Here is a 19045-nt window from a genome sequence, read left to right as displayed (position 1 = left end):
TGTACTTACTATAGGGTAAGGGTAGGATTAGGATTTGGTTGAGGGTTAGTTGCATGTAATTATGCATAATTTACTGTTATTACTATGGTAAGTTCATGTAATATATGTAACAAGGACACTGTTAAATAAAGTGTTATCGAATATTCTTGCAATTTTTATCAAATGGAGACTAACCTGCTCAAGCAGTTTGTAGAAGCGGGTCTGAACCTTAGACTGGACCTGTTAATGGTGCCGTGGATTAAGTCTCTGACTGTGAAGTTCTGCTGATCTGAGCTGTAGATCCTGAACTGAGAGACTGAAGAGTGTCATTGTTCTCTACAGGTTGAGTAAGTGTGGTGTTACAGATGAAGGTTGTGCTGCTCTGACTTCAGCTCTGAGATCAAACCCCTCACACCTGAGAGAACTGGATCTGTCATCGAATAAAGTAGGAGATTCAGGAGTCAAGCAGCTTTCTGTTCTGAAGGAGGATCCACATTATAAACTGGAGACGCTTGAGTGAGTAGTGATGATTAAAACTGTTCATATTTTAATTGAAAGTTAATTTAGTTTTCTTAGTTTACTTTCATTGTGATGGTGAATTACTCACTAAAACATGTTTTATTAGAGTTTACTTCATTTATTTTTTCATTATAGTTTATAGCAACAATCAAATATCTTCAAGTTTCTTTTTATTTCAAACAATTCAATATTTTGCTTTTATCATTGTCAATGTCAATTGCAATAAAAGATAATGGTAAATATTTATCACTAGATTCTTTATCATAAATAAAACTGAACCAGTGACATAGAAAGAGGACAGTCATACAGGATTATAGATAAGCTTTAACAATCGTGAATCTCAGTATTATATTATAATCTCTCACTTAATCATCTAAGGAGTTTATTTTAGTTGTTCTAAAGTGGATAATGCAATAATGTCGCACACATTTGACTGTCTGTGTTTTACTTACAGGTTTTAGATGTTAGTCTGACCTTCTCTGGATCAGCTGATGGAGAATAAAGAGCCTCTACAGACCGGGGTGGGAATTATGTAATTTTAGGGGCAAGGCCATTTGGCCTCCACCTTTTTATTTTTTTTAGATGGGCACCAAGGCCATATGACAGGGCACAAAGGCCATTGAGTACAATTCGATGGTTTTCCCATTCAGATTGATACCATAACATCCTAATTTGGAATAAGACATGGATTATGACTTTTTTAATAATAATAAAAAAATAAAAATTTAATGAGAGAGAGAGAGCCATTACATCCAGAAGGTATACACCCTCACACAACAATAGAAACAACATAAATGCCAATAAAAGCATTCAGAAACACCACAAATGCCAATAAAAGCATTCAGAATATTCATTCAGCCCTCTATATCATGGTAAATGTTTTTCAAGATCATGTCATATGACTTTATTTATTAGCTTAGCACACCATCAATACACGACAATTTATGAGATTAACCCTCTGAGGTCTGAGCTGTTTTCTGGGCCCTGGAGGTGTTCTGACATGCTCTGACATTTGTGTTTTTTTCTGTTACTTGTGACATTTTCATGGCTAAAGTCTAATTACACTGTATTCAGCACAAACTCTGCTACAATAATATATCAGCAGCATGTATGTAAACGTTTGTAGTTTTGAGATAATGACATTTATGCGTGGTTTGTTAAAAAAAAAAAAAAAATTCTCACTGAAATAAGGCCATGAAACCCATACTGATTATTTCTTCACAAGACTTTTGAAAATTGTATGACGTAGCCTAGAATATTTGCTCCAAAACTATGTGAAAATCACCCTGACTGCTCATTCAGATAAGACAATATATTGATTTTAAATTTCTAAGACGTGTTTTGTGTGAAAAAGCCTTATGCGAAAAGGCGTGATCATCTCATGAATATGTAAGCCTTCAACACCTGAGAAAGACAAAGACACTCCCCTAACTGCCCTATTAGGAGCTATCAGGCCCTGTCATTCAGAGCAACCTTGCACAAAGAATGAGGAGATTTAAAAAATAATGGCTTTTAGATTGTTTGGATTTATTTACAACACAACATAATCCAAAAATACACAACAAATGACAAAAGAGCACATTGAAAACAATGATCCAAAGACAGAGACCTTTGTGCCATTCCTAAAAACATTGTACATACCTTTCATTTCCAAGGTGTTTGATTTTCACTTTACCATGTTCATGTACAGAGACTCATGTGAATGTTGAAGTCAGCAGGAGTTGCATCTGGTCCCTGAAAGAAAAAGAAAAAAAAGAAAAAACTGTGAACATACTGATATCAAGAGAAACTATAGGGCTGCACGATTTTGGGAATAGATTTTAGATTTTTCTGGTTAAAATTTCTTTTTAAAATTCACAGAATACACACACACACACACACACACGTTTCCAACAATATATAATGAACACCAGGTTTGTTGTGCCTTGTAGGCATAGGCTACGCAGTGCTGCATAAAATAATAATAACAATAAATTAAATCTTCCAAAAGATTTCAAGAACAACTACGCTAGAGAAAAATATATTGATTATCATTATGTTACTTCAAATGTTTCCATTCGTTATGATGATATGAAATGAGATAATAGTAAAAACATAAAGCCTAATGTTTGGTGCATTTTTCCTTCCAAAATATGATACATTCAAACGCCATCGCGCTCCAAAATATGATACATTCAAACGCACAGCGCGCTCCAAAATATGCTCCAAAATATGATACATTCAAACCCACAGCGCGCTCCAAAATATGATACATTCAAACGCCATCGCGCTCCAAAATATTAAACATTATGGTTATACATATCTATGTTTGAGCAGATATCCACAAACAGTATTTAACAGTAAACACGGGTCTAAATAGTATAATATTCACCATATATCTAGCAACAGTTCAACTGCAATGTGAAGTTTATGCAACAATACCATAAACTAATAAGTAAGAATTTCTTACCTTACATCTTTCTTGTCTTCAAATCGTGTTCTTCTTCTTCTGAGGTAAATCCAATGTAAGCTCAGACGTGTCTTCCAAACTCGACGAAAAGCAGAGACTTGTGAAGTGTTTTGGTGTTTTGTGTTTGAGGTAACGAGGGCGTTCTCGTTCCATGTGGAGATTTGCATGTGAATCTCTTTTGCGCGAGTGGGCGTGTCGAATTAAAAAGTAATTAGCAAGCCTTTGAGATACTGGACATCCTGTTGGTTTTATACAAATTACTTAAACAGAGAATATTTGTTTTCAGTTTGAATCCGATCATTTAAAAGTACACACTTAAATGTGTATAAAGGTATATGGCTCATAAATGTGTGACAAGTATTCACTGAGTTTTGTTTCAGTTTATAGACGTGCTCAAGAAAAAAAAGTTCACCGCGACGGAGAGGCAGAACGCACACCCTGTTTATTTTCTTTATTTTACAAAAGCACAATGTTTTGATTTGATTGTAAGTGGACACATACAAAAGTAGAAATATCACAGATTATTTTTTTATATTTCTTTTTTCTGTATAACCATAAATGACGGAGTAATTTAAGTTTATGTTGCTGCTATGTGAAAAAAATCCAGCAAAACGCGTCGGCGCGTTTCTCGACCTCAGAGGGTTAAAACCATCTTTGTGCTCCAAACTTACTTTATAACGCAAGTCGAGTGTTCTAAATAACCTTCTGTGATCTGATTTAGCTTCAGATAAAAAAAAAATCAGACAGAAAATATAATATTTTATGTATAATGCAACGATGATAAAGTCTATCGATTAGCATAACATTATACATATAATCTATATTATTATGAAAATGCCTGACATGGCTCGAAGAACACAAGTAAGTCAAATATCATTGCAAAAATGTTTATTGTCTTCAAAACGACATAATCTGCATGTTACAGCAATCTGTTAGCTCTGTTTGTGGTCGGGGATTTGGGATTTCCTGCATTGTTGAACGCTCTTCTTCATGTGTTTCAAATATGGACTATAATGTTCAGTAGAGCGCCCTCAGGCTGCTGGTATGAATTGAAAACACAGCACATCAGTATACAGCGCTCATAATGATTACATCGACGCATTTGGCTATAAATTCAATAAAATATTATTCCTGTCAATAGAAATCTGATGTAAACTGAGAATATATCAATATTTCTCCAAATCTGCACACTTTTGATCTAAAAGCCGTGAGGGACGTTGTTTTGTGAATCGCTTTCATGACAACAGCACAGGAGTTTTTTTATGAATGGGAGCGTCTGACGCTCATAATTCATATTAAAGGTATCGACTCATTTTTGGATTTCATAACTCCTGACACAAATTAAGACACTGGAAGACCGGCTGGAGAAAAGCTCTGGATGGACAGTTGAACAAGCAGCGACAGATTTGGAAATAGTTCAATTAAACATTCAATTAAACATAGTCCATCTGTACCACTGGCAACAATTCAGCCACTCACACACTCATACACACAAAATAACCTTTAATAACTCTTTTAATACCAGGTTTACAAATGAGGACGTCCCTAAAGGGAGGTTTTTGGAGATTTTGTCAGGGTTTAGTCACTTCTGGGTACAAATTTAATACCAAAATATACAAAAAATGCAAACACAAGTAATTTCACTTTCTGCTGTTCACACGTTCGGGCCCTGAGAGCATATATAGAGACAGACAGTCGGAGAAGCTCTTGGTAGTGATGGTGAAATGGGCTTTCCCGCTCGACTGTATGGCACAATGGTTCATTACTCGAAGCATGTCAACACGTTTCACACTATAATGACAACCTTGTGGTCAAAAGGTGGAAAAGCTGCCTTTCTGTCCCAGAAGACCCCATCCATTATTCTTCATGTAATAAATCACTTTGTGCTCTGTAAACCACAAAGCAATAAAACGAATCCTCATAATTCATGTGTTAGTGTTGATGTAGGTCTTACACAATGTATGAACAAACAACTGTATGAATGAATTTATGAATTTAATCTGCTTTGATCTACAAATGCAGCCTTATTTACATAAACTTTAGCCTCAGTCCTAATCCTATGAGTTCATAGGCAAGGCTCATGTAGGCATATATAATCAAAATAAAATAAAGTTATTGTGGAATGGTGAAGTGCTTGTGAACATTTTATTTTGTGGGTAATTTAAGAAATGAAAGATTTGTATTAAGGAACAGGACTTGTTCAACAGTGTGAGGCTGTAGAGGATAATAATGGGTTTGTGTTGTTAGATCAATCTATATAGAGTGAGCATCAACCTCTAATTATTGTATTATTCTAACTAAGTGTATGTGGGAAACCACATCATGATTATGCAAAGTTACCATTAGAAGAAGTTAAGTTTGTCATTTAATTTCTATTGTAATGGTTGTGACCTCTGGTTAGATATAATATACCTTAATTAAGACTAAACCCTTAGTTTGATGGACACCTTTACAAACGACAGACACAATGGAGCAAGTCATTTTCTTCTTCTGTGTTTTCTTTTTGGATTATGCAAATCACATACAGGCAGGGGCGGACTGGCCATCTGTGTGATCTGGAGAATCACAGAACGGCCGGTAGGCTACTCCAGGACGGCCGGTGGGCCGGCCGCACTGGCCGTGGCCGCCAAGTAAGGAAAAGAAGAAGTGGAAGAGGAGAAAGAAACCAACAGCAAAGACGTTAGATAGAAGCATAGAAATAAGTATTTATTATACTCATAAGTATGAGAAACATCAAATGGCAACGCTCAAAAAGCAGAACAAAACTTGTTTGATCTGAGCAGCGCAGAGCATTATCAGCTCGGCCCAAAAAACAGCGATCGCGGCCAAAGCAGCTGTGCGGGCTGATCTCGATCACGCGAACATTATTAGACAGAGCTGCGCGATCCACTGAGAAGCAGTTCAATTCAGCCCAGAATTCTCTATCTCTCTTATAAACCCACTGATGACATTGTGATTAAAGCTTGTTAAAGGCCAGATGAAACAGCGCTGATATTCTCAACATATTGACGCAAAAAACAGGCGAAACATTCCAGTCAGAAGACATTTCACTCCACAAGTTATGAATTAACTGTAGTAAAACAAACTTTTTTGGCAGAAATTTGCCTGTATTCATATTAAAAAATGCTGTATAAATGTATTAAATGTTATGCAGTAATGTTTTTGTTTAGAAGTTATGGCAGTTTATTTATTTATTTTTGCATTTATATTTATACTAAATGTTTGGGCTAGCCTACTGTTTTTGATAACACATACAATAGGTTTATAGAAAATCAACAAAAAAAATCTATAAATACTTTAATAATTTTTCAGGAATTGATGATTTTTTTAAACGCTTATAAGTCTGAAACAGAATATCAAGATATTTTATTATTTCGCATATGGTGAAAAGTAAAAAAGCACCACCATGTTATGTATATAATAAATATTTTTGAGTAGCCTATAACAAACAAAAATCCCTTCTAGATTATTTTATCCCTTATAGCCCTCGCACACAAAAAGGTTTTATAATTACAAGTTTGTGTAATTTGGGGTTTCTGTAGCCAGTGACACTTTATTATTTGTATTTATGGCATTGCACATTTTTTGTTTTTATTTGAAGGCTGAGGCTTCATTAATAAACACAACCCCAATTATCATCATTGGTTTTGAGATGTTACTTGCTGTGAATACCTTGTCTGATAGGCTACAGTATTGTGGCATATAGTATCAGGACATCCTGGCTATAGTGTCTGTCGCACACAGCTAGGGGCGAATGGCCGGATGATGGGCCTATTTGGGAGAAAGTCCAGGGCTGTTTTTTAGCCCCAGTCCGTCCCTGCATACAGGTATATAAATTCTATTTCAAACATTCATGAAATTAACATATCAACCTCAAATAGCTATCAAGTTAAAACGGATGGGTTTTTATCAATGTCTCTCCAGATTTGTAAGTACGAGGATCTTCTGATCGGTTAAGAGTTCAGATTGGAGAAAACATCATTCTGAACTGCAATATATAATATAAGCTGAGTTTAGGATACAATTTAAATGTCATAATAGCACATAAACCTTGATTAAATAAAATGGCTTCAAAGTTAAATGTATTGTTGAGAGTTCTGATCAAATAAACAGCATTAAAACTAAGAAATAATAATAATACATGTTTGTGCATTTTCTGGCAGGAAACCTGATCATTACCAATGCTAAAACTCTTTCATAACTATGTTCAATGATGTCCTTCATGCGTTTAGAACAACAAAACATGGTTTCACATGTTTCCTGATTGACTGTATTATGATTATATGCCTAGTTATTGCGAGAATTAAGCTAAATTAAATCAGTTCCTGATTTTCTTCAGCAAAGAATAGAAATCATGACATGTCCATCTGGTGGTCATGGCGCGTTACTGCAGCCTGTGTGTCGCGCAGTGTTGCCAATGGGATTTTGTCGTAAATGTTTCGCGACAAGGAGCTATTTTGGCTATATTTAAATAAAATTAGAGAGATTTTTTTTTGTTGTTGGCAATTAAACTCTGGCACTGATTGGCCACACCCGTGATCTCAAGACGCACTAGAGGGCAGCCCCGTGGTGTTGCTGCTGTGCCGAATAAAGCAGTCAAAACAGTGCAGTCATGTCTCCGGTTCCACCCGTGTATATTTATGTAGTATATGTTATTATAGCATATTGATGCAGACGCAATTATGATGATGGTTTTTATTATTGGGGTTATTAATACTATTATTAGATTATCACCAAATTTCTAAAGCCTGTTGTTTCTTTGAGATCTAAAGATTCAGATAGTTTGATGTTTCTTATTTGTCATTTTTATCATGTAAGATCGACATTTGTTAAATGATATTTTGGGGATATTTAATTTAATTTTATCAATCAATAAATTCCTCTTGAAACAAACTTTGTTGTATTATTTAAATTTAATACTGTGAAGCTGCTTTGATACAATCTGTATTGTGAAAAGCGCTATACAAATAAACTTGACTTGACTTGACTTGACTTGACTTGACTTAAATGTTCAGACTAAATCAGTCAATGTTTAGTAATATTTTACCGCTCAGGAAAGCGTTTTATCCCTGTATAAATGTGTTTGTGATTTATTAGCCTGAATCTGTGACATAAACCAGCTCTTCTGTTTCTCTTCAGGTTCAGATGCTTGAATCTCCTGCTGTTTTGCTTTATCATATATTGTGGTCAGTATCATTTTTGTTCATAAATTCAGTAGGCTATATTACATCATCACACACCATGACTACTTCTCTATACAATTGATTGCGGAGAATATAGAGAAAGAGTAAATGTGTTTTTCAGTAGGCCTATTGATTCTTTGTATTGAATTAATTTTATTCTGTCTGTGTTTGCAGAATCCCCAGCTGAAGGAAACAATCATATATCTGTGACGGGGAAAACAGGAGAAAACGTCACCCTGTCGTGTGAATCTGAGGACAGAGACATTTCTCTTGTTGAATTTAACAAATGGTCAAGAAACATCTTTGCTTGTGAGAATGAAGAATGTAAGAGTGCAGATAAACGAGTGTTTAAAGAAGGATCATGTGACATCATCATCGAGGATCTCATCTTCAGTGATGCTGGGAAATACACTTTAATAGTCTATTACAGTGATGATCAGGAAGAGCTGAAGCCACAGACCAGGGAATATTATCTTCATATTCATGGTAAAGTCAAAACTGATCAAACCATCAGCGTGTGCTTTCATGATTTCCTGAAAATGTTAACAGTTTAATAACTATTGTGTTTGGCCTGTGATCAGCAAAAACATTAAATGTAACAAATAAACAATTATCCAATATTCAGATTAGATGATTCCATTGTAGGATTTTCAGTGGCTGGTTTTTAAATTATTACATTTGGTTCCTTTAATCCTAAATGTGTTATTATGGCCTTGACTGATTGACACATTATAATAATCAATAATGTCTGTGTTCCTCCTCAGATGAGATCTCTGTGCAGGAAGGAGAGGATCTGAAGTTGGATGTTGTGTTGACCATCGCTGGTAAAGTGGAGTATCAGAACAGAAGAAGCTCAGGCTGGACAGAGGTGTGGAGGAAAGATCGCTTGGCTGATCCACTGATCGACAGAGACATGACTCTGATCATTAAAGAGTTTAAAGCCACTTACAAGGGAACATACAGAGTTCTGGATCATGAAGGAGAAACCTTGATCACAGTCTCAGTCTCAGTCACAGGTGAGAGAAGATCAGTGGATGAGGAGTAGGGTTGCAAAATTCTGGGAATTTTCAAAGATGGAAACTTTCCATGGGAATTAATGGGAATTTAAGGGAATTAACAGGAATTTATGGGAATAAACGGGGAAAAACTGGGAATTTTTAAATTTGAAGGTTGGCTCTTCATAGGGAACTTAAATATAGTTGAGGAAAGTATATTTTAGCATAATCTTGACTAAAACAAACAGATGCCATTAAAATACACTTGAATATCCATGCCATTCCTCAATCACATGCACATAGCACACTGCTTACTGCATGGCTATTGAGACCACACCCCCTACTGGCACTGTGCACTACTGAGACCACACCCCCTACTGGCACTGTGCACTACTGAGACCACACCCCCTACTGGCACTGTGCACTACTGAGACCACACCCCCAACTGGCACTGTGCACTACTGAGACCACACCCCCTACTGGCACTGTGCACTATTGAGACCACACCCCCTACTGGCACTGTGCACTATTGAGACCACACCCCCTACTGGCACTGTGCACTACTGAGACCACACCCCCTACTGGCACTGTGCACTATTGAGACCACACCCCCTACTGGCACTGTGCACTACTGAGACCACACCCCCTACTGGCACTGTGCACTACTGAGACCACACCCCCTACTGGCACTGTGCATGCCTCCATCACACGTACAGAAGCCCAAAGCACAAGACTATTGAAGGCACACATTTGAGCCTGTGGACTAAACAAAGTGAAGTAAGTTTTGATGATATTATGGGGAAATATATTTATTAAATGTTTAAATTGCAAATATCACATACAAATGTATTCATCTAGTAGATAGCAAGCTGATAAGTTAGATGCTAAATAAGCTAGCATAACTTTATTTACCACATAAGTAGGGCTGGGCGGTATGACGGTATATATCGTTACCGCGGAAGAAAATGTCAACCGTAACAGATTTTTTTATTCCGTGTATACCGCAACATGTAAATAAGTAGGCGTGGTTAACTCACGTGCAGCATGCGTGATACTGAGACACTGATATTTGTCAAAGAAACATGAAGAAAGACCAAGAGGATCCACAAAAGGAATTACGTTTTCAAAATTAACGTGATATTTTCGGGGGGGAAGGCGCAGAAGTCAACTAGAGCAGTGCAGAACACTGAAAGTTTAGAAAGCCTTTGCTCTTGCTCGCAACGGGGCTTACTTGACAACAAGTTCATATATCAATATTCTAACGAATAGAAAATAACCTTAAATAATGTATCTATCCATCTCTTATGTGTACAGTTACTTTTGCATGTTTTACTTGCAAGCGGTTGCCGTGGTAATGAATATTTCCAAAATTCCCCAGCTTAACTTCCCATGGAAATTTACCGGAAATTTTCCGCCCCTTTGAGCTTATTTTTTTAAATCAGGATTTGAACAGAAAATTGATGCTGATTCTCCTCTACAGAATCTGGTACTGACTCAACGGAAACACTGGATACATATGATGACAAAACTGATGAACAACATAGTAAGTAAAACAGGAGGCATTGAGAGATTTACACAATCTTTAAGCAGTGAGTTTAATACAATAAAAATAAAAACATTTAAGAAGAAAAACTGTTCTCTTCCCTCCTCCCTCCTTCCAGCTGTAGAGATCTGGGTTATTGTGTGTGTGTGTGTGTGTGGAGCTCTGCTGGTTCTGGTGGCTGGGATTACGGTCGTCGGTGTTTACGGTATGTACATGTCTGATGAGCGGCCTGGGAGAGCTCAGTGCAGGGTTCCCAAGCGCACACACACACACACACACACACATAGCCCCTCCCCTCCGTGCACACCGCGTCTCCATGAGAACGAGTGTTCGTTCGACATTAAAAGCAAGTTCGCGAAAGGTTGGTATCTCTATCTCGTGAACACCTTTACACAATCACACATTAAAAAGGGGTATCAAAATATTTTAAATTATGAATATAATTTTGTCAGTGTGTTACTGTCGACCCGAGAAGCGATTGCGCCTTCTTTAGAAAGTTAACTAGTCGCAAGTTTGAGGTAAAATGCACTTTTTGGTTGTGGTTGTCGATGTCAAAACACTATAAGCTGTGATTCAAATATTAAATAATGTTATGTCATTTTTTTTTACTTTTACACTGAATGTTTGCTGCTTCAATCCAGATGAGTAGGCTGTATAGGGTAAATTTAGTATAGGGTGTGAAAATTGTACAGCTGTGGTATTTGTATAGGGTGTGAATTCTGTAGGCTATAGAACATGTGTGCCCTTAGATTTTCGGTACGGCCTTAGAACTGAAGACTTGCATGTTTCATTTGAACACAGTTGTTAACGTAAATTAATTGAATTCAACATGGCTGAATTAATAAATAAAATGATTTTAAGTGGTAACCATAAATTTATCATAGTAATGCTACATAAAAGCCAGACTAAAAGGTAGCTAGCAAAGAATAAGTACTACTTATCTCTGAGAGTTAGAAATAAATATTTTTCAGGTTCAGTATGATTGTTGTGCTAGCGAGAGATATTAGTCTAGTCATCTACCCTGAATCTTGTTTCCGGATGACTGGGCTAACCTTAAATGACCAATACTGGAACAACAAAATGCAGTTTAGCATCTAACTATGTGAAATAAGCAGTAATGTGTTGAGTACAGTAAGTATAATACATAGAATATGAAAGATATGAAAAAGCTAAGGTATGAAAAGTAGGCCTAATTTATTGAGTAAACAGTCAATATAAGCAGTATTAGACTTTCAAATTTGTGTTGTTGTCCTTTATAGGCAGGAGTTAGTGATGATGTCAGGAAGACAGTGCAAATTCAAAACTGAGTGGAAGGAAAACCCCCAGTTCAGGGACTGGCTAGGAGAAGTGTCTGGAGATGTGCATAGGGCATATTGCAAGGAAGTCTTTTGATATTGGTAACATGGGAGTCTCAGCACTCAGGAGTCATGCACGGGCACAAGGCCATGTCAAGGTTTCTGGACAGTTAAACAGTGAAAGAAAAATGACAGATTTCATGAGGAAGACTTCAACAGACACAGGAGAGGGAAGTAGCTGTCCAACAAACAGAGAGCTACCAACAGCCAGTGTACATGAGGAAAGTGCCAGTAATGAAAGTACAGCATTACAATTGCCTAGTACAAGTGGACAGAGAACAAGCTCAGAAACACAGGGCAGCTTAGCATTCTTTTCGAGCCAAGCTGTGTTAGAAGCAGAGATTCGCTGGGTAATTAAGATGGTGATGTCACACTACTCATTCAACTCCAGCTCTGATATCTCAGCCATTTTTGGTCAGATGTTCCCAGACAGTGAGATTGCCAAGAAGTTTTCATGTGGCGCAACAAAAGCAGCTTACCTTATATGTTTTGGCTTGGGTCCTTATTTCAAAGAGCAACGGATCAATGATATAAGAAAAGCACCATGCTATGTAGTTTCTTTTGATGAATGCCTGAATAAAGTGACACAGACAGAACAGTTGGATGTTGTAGTGAGGCACTGGAGTGAACGTGAAGGGAAGGTTGTGGTGCATTATTTTGATTCAGAGTTTTTGGGACACACTCAAGCAGAGAAACTTCTGGAAAGGATCAAGAGAGCCCTGTCACCACTTAATCCCAATAAGCTGTTACAGATTTCAATGGATGGCCCTGCTGTCAACTGGAAGCTCCTGAGGATATTCCAAGAGGACAAAAGCCAAGAGGACCCAGATGCACCAAAGATGATAAATTTGGGAAGTTGTGGTTTGCATGTTCTTCATGGAAGTTTTCAAGATGGAGAGAGAGAAACAGGTTGGAAGGTGGGAGATGTGCTCAGAGCACTTTGGCAGATGTTCCATGACTCCCCAGCAAGACGAGCTGACTTCATTGAGGTGACCAAAACAACAACATTTCCTCTAAAGTTCTGTGCCCATCGATGGGTTGAAGACTTGGCATTCGCAGAGCGGGCAGTGGAAGTGTGGCCAGCTGTGCAACAGTACATCAGCAGCCACCAGAAACTCCCGAAAAGCAAAGTACCATCATCTGCATCCTACTGTACAGTAAAAGGGGCCACAGCTGACCCTCTCTTTCAGGCTAAGCTCCAGTTTTTTGCATTTGTTGCTAGACAGCTGAAGTCTTTTTTGGAGAAATTCCAGACAGATGCACCAATGGTGCCTTTCCTTGCAAAAGAGCTTGAGTCCATCCTGAGATGCTTGCTGTCATGCTTTATTAAGAGAGAAGAATTGGAGAAGATGAAAACACCTGTCCAGCTGCTGAAACTTGATGTCCAAAACAAGTCAATCCATGTGCCACTCAAACAATTGGACACTGGATTTGCCACAAAACAAGCTTTGGAGAAAGCATCTAAAAAGCTCCAGGAAAATCCAGTGAACATACAGGTTTTCAAGAAGGAATGTGTCTCCTTCCTTGCTGTGACCTGCAAAAAAATTATGGAGAGAAGTCCTCTTATGTACCCAGCAGTGCGGCACATGAGCTCCCTCGACCCTGTGATCATGGTGACAGAGACTGAGCATGCAATAGCAATGTTTGAGAAACTCCTACAGGTTATCCTCAATGCAGGATGGTGCACTGCCTCAGAGTGCGACAAAATTCTTGCTCAGTATAAAATATTCTCAGTGCATGCAAGTGCAAACCTCAAGGCAGAATTCCAAGATTTTTCATACAGTTGCAGGCTTGAAGAATTTTTGGGGAGATTTATCAGTGGCAGAGCAGAGTATGCAGCACTGTGGGACATGATGAAATGTCTCCTAACTCTGTCTCATGGACAAGCAGCAGTGGAGCGAGGGTACTCCATGAACAAGGACATGCTAGTGGAAAACTTGAAGGAGAGGAGTCTGATAGCATTGCGCCTGGTCCAGGATGCAATGGCTGAGCGTGCAGTTGATGAAGCCCTGCCAAAAGACCTAATCCAACACTGCAAAGGAGCAAGAATGAGGTATATGCAATACCTTGAGGATGAAAAAAAGAATAAAGAACAAACTGCAAATGAGAAGAAAAGAAAGGAGCTTCACCAAGACATAGAAAATGTCAAAGCAAAACAGAGAAGAATAATGAAAAGCAGTGAGATGATGCAGAAAGAGGCAGACGAAATGGCAATGAAAGCAGAAAAAAAACAGGACTTCACATTACTGTCCAAATCCAATGCTTATCGCAAAAGTGTGGCCGAGAAAAAGGAAGAGCTGCAAGCCCTAGCAAAAACACTGGAAGACCTGCAGGAGAGCGTCAAGAAGCTACAATAACAGATTTATTTTAGAGGAACATTTTAATTGAAATGACATTGCTTTGTTTTATATTGACCTTTTTGCACTGCAGGATAGGATTTGAGTTTGATATTTATATTTTTTTATTTATTTTTGCAGTAATTTTCATTTTTACTTGAAGAATGCAGGTGTCAGATGCACTAAGTCAACTGTAAGTAAACAGTAAACAGATAAAGTAAAGGAAATTGTTTTGGTGATTTATTGAACAGTAAATATTTTGAGGAGAAAGTGCAAGAGAGAAAGATTGAGATGAATAAACATTTAAGCAATCTGGTTAAATGTACAAAATATAAGGTACAATTGTAGAAAATAGCAATTCTCCAAAGCTTGGGATATATGATATATACCGGTATTTTACCCTAGTTTGTCAGAATATTTTACTTCAGATCCATTTCATACACCAGTAGGCTAAATTGATTTTGCATTTAAACACATTTAGCTTTACAAAAGGTCTATCCATTTCAGCAATATAATTGACAAAAACGGTTACAAAGATTTGATAAATCAAAATAATTTAGAGTCAAAAACACATAACTCATCAGTTTATGCCATTATGTATACCAGATGCGTAATGTGCCTTGGTGCGAGCAGATGCAATTAATTTAATATTAATATTAACTATAACAGTTAATATTTTCTAACGTTAGTGACTGATTGCGAATACAGCTTGACTGTGAGAGTTTGGACTTTAAACTGATATCAGCAAGTAAAATAGCAGTGTATGAACTAAAGTAGAGAATAACTTCTGTTTTAGTAGTGTGGCCTTGCAAGTAGAGGAATGCAGGTGGCATTGTGAAAGACAACAATCTTGGCACAACTATGATACAGATATAATGGTATAGGTACAATATCACATCTGTTTCAAAATATATCTTGATATGATAATATCGGTATATCGCCCAGCCTTAGTTGTGATAACTTGACTCGCACTGTAGCAGCTGAAAAAGTCTTGAAAATGTCCTGGAAAAGTCCTGGAAAATCATTTCAAGAAAAGAGTGGGAACCCTGTCAGTGTAGAGTCACGGAGAGCCAAGTCCCTGGACATGGATGAGTTTATCACACTATTCGGCAGCCAGCACAAAAAACGCAGAATACAGCTGTTCTGAGGCAGAGCAGAGCACTTCATTTTTGTGTTGAAAATAAAGTAATGTAAAAAGTAAAGTAAATAAAATAATGTTAAATTACTAAATAATAGGGATGCACCGATACCACTTTTTCCAGACTGAATCCGAATCCGATACTTTTATTTTTGGTACTCGCCGATACCGTAACCGATACCTGTATTTTAAATTTTAAATAAATTTTTTAATTCATGCATTTGTAATTTTTAAATGTAATGGTAGAGAAACCAAAAGAATATCAATCATATTAGTTGTTTATTAATTTTAAACATAATTTGTTCATCAAATATATATTTAATGCACTGCATATTCATTACTGTATAAATTAAATATAGATGGATCTTTTTGTAAAGTTTAAAAAAGGTAGCCTGTTTAGTCAAGAGCAGTGAGTAATTTATTTGTCCTTTGTTTGATTAACATTAAAACACAGCAGCAGATTTATTAAACTGCTGCACCTTTAAGACCGAACGCACGGACCCCATTTGAATTATTCTGTCTACGTTCACTTGAGATATAACAGACTTTGTTTACTAGGATACTCGCCAACACTGAAAAGTGAATTCATCCATTCAAGCGCAAGACGTGAAAGACTTCCATTCAGTATCGCGCGCTGTCTGAGGCGATGGTTTTCGGGGCGCGCGCTTTGGATGTTTGAAGTTCATGTAACTTCTTGACCTGCAAATGTCCTGTAATAATGTAGGCAACCACTCGTTAAACATAAATAAGGTAACAGTTCATGTTTTACTTACATATACGATTTAGTTTTAATCAAAATAACACGTGCTGAGTGAACGATCAGCAATCAAGAGCATTCAACAGAAGTGCTCTCTCTCTCTCTCTCTCTCTCTGTGATTTTTTTATTTATTGGAACAGAACTATGTTGTCCATGCAATCCATGCAAAATACAAAAATGTAATAACATCTATATTAGAGCACGTGGCATTGCTGAACATTTTGGAAATCGTAATATTTTCTAAACCAGTATTTATTTTCAGTTGAATTTTCTGATTATTTTCCCTAATTTGAAAGTCAGTGTGCCGTCAACTGTCCAGCTATAAACAATCTTCAAAATATTTTATTTTGTGTTCAACAGAAGAAAGAAACTCATTCAGGTTTGGAACAACTTAAAGGAGTAGTTCACTTTGAAAATGAAAATTCGGTCATCACACTCACCCTCATGTTGTTTCAAAGTATATTTTTTTCCTACTATGGAAGTCAATGGGACCCAGAAACTGCCTGGTTACTGACATTCTTCTAAATATCTTCCTTTGTGTTCAGCAGAAGAAAGAAATTCATACAGGTTTGAAACAACATGAGGATGAGTTTATGATGTCAGAATTTTCATTTTAAAGTGAACTTTAAAATCCCTGTAAGGGTAAATATATACCCTATATACACCATAATATACATACATACATAATTTGATGTAAATATACAGTACTGTGCAAAAGTCTTTGCTTTCTGTCTTTTGCTGTAGTGTGTCAGTAGGAAATATCAGTTCACATTTCCAAACATTCTTTTTGCCATTAATTGTAATAATCCAGTGAGATTTGTGTATGCCCAAGGAGTCTGACAACAGCCGGTAAGATCTGATCTCACCATCATCGAGTCCGTCTGTGATTACATGAAGAAACTGAGACAGACTAAAGCCAGAAGAACTGCGGGAACGTCTCCAAGATGCTTGAAGAAACCTTCATTCTCAATTTTGTCACATATTTTGTTAACATTTTTCTGTAATGAAATCGTTAATCTGGTTTTAATTTTCATTTTAATCATTCAATTTATTTATTTAAATTTGGCAGAAAATGCCTTCCATAGGAAAGGTCTAAGACTCCTAAATAGATATTTTAGCACTGTTTTTGTTACAAATTATGTAGGAACAGTAATAGATGAATTAATGACAGGAGCGCACCTAAAAAAATCTACATCATAACAGGAGTTCTGCCGTTTGTCACAAAAAGTCGACGTACACACTTTTCATAATTGAAACTTTGGTTTTCATGCTAAAAGTTTATAATAAAACATATAATTTAGTATTTGTCAATTAAAAATGATAAAATAATACTATCCTATCCAAATATATCCTACATTTGTATAATATATATATTATCTTGTACAATATCATTTTTATCGCCTTTTTTATTACATAACATATTTTAGTAGTTATCATAAATTAGGTATCATTTGAAAGCTTACAAACTCAGAAATCATCCTGTGAAAACCGTTTTGAAATTGGACGTTGCATTACCATAGAAACGGTACTCTAAATTATTTTATCAGGCTCCTCCCCTTTTGGGCGTAATCATGTTTCATAATTTATGATCAAAACCTTTTCTAATCTTGACAAAACACATATTGTCAGAAAGGTCTGAGTCTCAAGGTTCGATATTTTGTGACAGAAGTGATATTTGGACAGAAATTTATTAATTTGTTACGGCAGAATGCATACAATTAAATTCAATGGAATGTATGTCACCCGGTGGCTATTTCTGGTATTACGCCTAAACAAAATCTCATGGGAACTTCAAGTTCAGGCAGTAGAGACAGTAGGCTAGTAGCCTACATGTTATAATATTTTCAGAAAATATGAAATATGAGAGAAGACATTTGATCCAAAAATTAGGAGAATGAAAACATGCTTTGATTTTATTGATATTCTGCGAAGAGTCAAAAGAGTGAGATGATACAGAAATATTTTTTATTTTTAAACAATATAGTAGACATTCTGGTCCACACTCTATACACAAGTGACCTTTAAATCACCATTACAGTGCCAACCTTCAAGTACACACCTCACACACACAGCAGTACCACACACACACACACACAATTATGTGGCAAATAGGTAGGCTAAATAAGAGTAGAAGCAAACGCGGGGTGCCTACCTATTTGATCCTGTGCATCAGTCGAAGTGTCTAGTAGCTGTAAGGCAGGTGAAAAGCGGTTGGTTAATGGTGAATATTAACCTATTGTGCGTACAGTTCTGGCTCCTGCTGGCTACAGGGGTTACGCGCTGCATTTGGTTTAAAAAAAAAACATCTTACATATTGTGTAAGGTCGCGAGGCAGGTGCATATCCGTGAATGGCCCCTTTCAATCCTTTCGAAATTTCATTTGGATCGATTAAGGTGTTTACATGAAGGCTTCATGGGTTATGTGGTTGCATGTAAATGTATTGTCGATCGCATGTAGTTCTTCACAAGTTTGAATCGCTCGTGCTCGTCATGGTGCGGCGCCCTCTAGTGTCTGGAGCGCAGCTCTTCCGCCGGCCCTGGTCATGTGACTCAATCAGATCTAACCTTTGACCTGAGATCAGATTTCACCGCCTATATCACATGATCATATCAGGGAAATAGGTGTTCAAATCGAAAGTAATTGTGTTAAAGACAAACATTGAATTGAAATGCTTGATTAAATAAATAATTCACCAAATTATGTCAGTCACTGATCATATACAATAATATTACTGTATGTTAATCTTCAGCTTAATCTGCTTTGAAAGAATAACTAGTAGAGGAAAATAAT

General features: G+C 36.8%; 1 protein-coding gene and 1 long non-coding RNA gene across 14 annotated transcripts in view; both read left to right on the top strand.

Annotated features, from left to right (window-relative positions):
* The window catches only part of LOC309511318 (NACHT, LRR and PYD domains-containing protein 3-like), a 249257-nt gene that overhangs the window by 67036 nt on the left and 163176 nt on the right, over positions 1-19045 (top strand). The window lies entirely within an intron of this gene.
* LOC309511432 lies at positions 8022-9134 on the top strand. Its single transcript, XR_014210613.1, has 3 exons — positions 8022-8133; positions 8305-8616; positions 8895-9134. It is a non-coding gene; the product is annotated as an uncharacterized lncRNA (long non-coding RNA).

The sequence above is a fragment of the Leuciscus leuciscus genome, assembly GCF_965113295.1.
Source record: "Leuciscus leuciscus genome assembly, chromosome: 12".
Classification (NCBI taxonomy): domain Eukaryota; kingdom Metazoa; phylum Chordata; class Actinopteri; order Cypriniformes; family Leuciscidae; genus Leuciscus; species Leuciscus leuciscus.
Note: the sequence above shows the minus strand (reverse complement) of the source record. Positions and strands in the feature narration are given on the sequence as shown.